The sequence below is a fragment of the Lygodium microphyllum genome, unplaced genomic scaffold (assembly GCF_053477565.2).
Source record: "Lygodium microphyllum isolate KBCC unplaced genomic scaffold, Lygodium_microphyllum_v1.1.10 scaffold_309, whole genome shotgun sequence".
NCBI classification, from domain to species: Eukaryota; Viridiplantae; Streptophyta; class Polypodiopsida; order Schizaeales; family Lygodiaceae; genus Lygodium; species Lygodium microphyllum.
In genome coordinates, this window is record NW_028229787.1 from 75,465 (window position 1) to 77,542 (window position 2,078).

The following is a 2,078-nucleotide window of genomic DNA, read 5'->3' on the forward strand; positions in this document are numbered from 1 at the left end:
ATATACACAAATTAAACCCTAAACAAGTAAAAGAGAGAAAGAATGTACTCACCGTAAAGACTCAAAGAAGTGTTTGGTGGCTCCTCTTCGCGACGGCGGCTCCTCTTCGCCCTCCGTACACCTTCTCCTCTTCTTCCCGAACGACGGCGGTGGCGGTGGCGGTGGTGAGAAGCCTTCTTTCTCTCTTTCTCTCCCTCTCAGCAAAACGGTCGCTCTCTCTCTCATTCTCACTCTCGAAATCTTTCGTGAATGCGCAAAATGAAATGCACTCGAGTTTTGGCCTGTGTTTTTTTTCTCTAGGTACCATCGCTAATCGATGTCGCTATGGCCTGATATCCTTATAGTGCTAATCTTGATGATATGCATTTTATTAATAAGTGAGAGTCTGACTCACTCTTGTGCAAATTGTAATATCCCTTAGGGCCACAATACATAAGTTTATGTTTATGTATACACATATAACTCAAAAATATTAATAAGGATTCATGATGAGAAAGCCCATCCAATAAAAGAGCCACATGCATGCAAAAGCAAGGTGACACAAACTTGAGAAAGAGGCCAAGGGTTAGTGCAACCTACCTCAAAAGCACTATATATATAAAGTGTAGAATGAATAGAATAAGTATTCTTATATGTGCAATTTTGAGCTTCTCTTTCACCTTTCTTTCACCATAGCTATTGCTTGTGTGTGTGTGTGTGTGTGTGTGTGTTACACGAAAATAATAATTTCTAAAATCAATTTAAAATAAATCTTATAAAGGTGTGTGTAATTATAGAGGGTGTACACGCTGTACGAATGCCATCATACTCTATTGCAAAATGACAATGTGTGTACAATCAGGGCCTTGCAATAGGACCCACACAAACGAAGTGGTTGATGACAAAACACGAAACATACAAAGTTGTGCATGTGTGTGTGTGTGTGTGTGTTTAAGAGTGAAGCTTCTATGTCTTCCATTCTTATTTTGCTCTTCTTCATTTTCCTCTTTGCATACCCCATTATAGTGCTCTTGAAGCCTCCATATCTATTTGAGATGGAGAAAGAGAGTGAGAGAGTGAGGGAGAGAATGAGGGACGGAAAAAGAGGCATCAAGGATCACATGGGAACAAATGGATGAAAGTAGCAATCTCGAATTGGCATAGTCCTAGAAGTAGCCTTATCGTCTACTAAAAGAATGCAAGGAAGGACCAACGTTAGATTTTATTGATATTGATGATTTATATTTTTCCAAGTGTGTACTTTTACTTCTAGCGAGTTTCTTCCTGAGTGAGGGCCCTCGAGCTATTGTAAGCCTCTCGCAAGAAAGCGTGGCCCTGTAGCTATTCTAAGCCTCTACTACTTACTTTAAAGGTTGGTGGTGTGCCTGCTTGACGTAGCAAGAGTGAAGAGCCACCCGATTGCGTCATAGCGTGGGTCTTTAAAGGTCTTGAAGGGTCATTACACTCTATTGACACGCGCAATTCAAAGTGTCCCGCAGTGTCCCGTCACCCGTGGTAGTGCCTATTTATTACTTACGTTTCTTCACTTCGTTCCATTGAGGGATCTATCCCGTTTCAGCTGAGACCCACCCTTTTCTGTAGTCGCGCACCGCATGGCTGTGTATGCCCGCGTCCACCTCGTGTCTCAATCACCTCTCTCTCTCTCTCTCTCTCTCATTGCTGCCGCGACGAAGTAAACCGGTTTTTCTTTTCACCCCTACTACACGCCAGCGCCTCGCTCCCATCCAGCACTGGTGGTCTAGTGGTAGAATAGTACCCTGCCACGGTACAGACCCGGGTTCGATTCCCGGCCAGTGCACAGTGCCATGTGCAGAACGGCGCTTTTGCTGTCTCCTCGGAAGTCCGCGCCAGCCCTGCTGCCCTGCATTTTCTGTATGCTTCGCGCTCCTCTTTTGTGCAGCAGCATTCGTATTTCCAGTGGGAAATTCGCGCTTCGCTCTTGGATGGACAAGCTTTTCTTGAATGAGAAGAGGCGCTTCGCTCGTGTAACTAACCAACAGGGTTGGCAGAGCGTCAACTTTTTATATGTTTATACATACACATACAAGGACATCGCTACCCACAAGATTTCATAGGAT

At 44.2% G+C, this 2,078-nt stretch overlaps 1 non-coding gene across 1 annotated transcript; it reads left to right on the forward strand.

The window, feature by feature from the left end:
• Positions 1 to 1,727: 1,727 nt before the first annotated feature.
• On the forward strand, positions 1,728 to 1,798 carry TRNAG-GCC (transfer RNA glycine (anticodon GCC)). Its single transcript has one exon. It is a non-coding gene; the product is annotated as a tRNA-Gly (tRNA).
• The last annotated feature ends 280 nt before the right edge of the window (positions 1,799 to 2,078 follow it).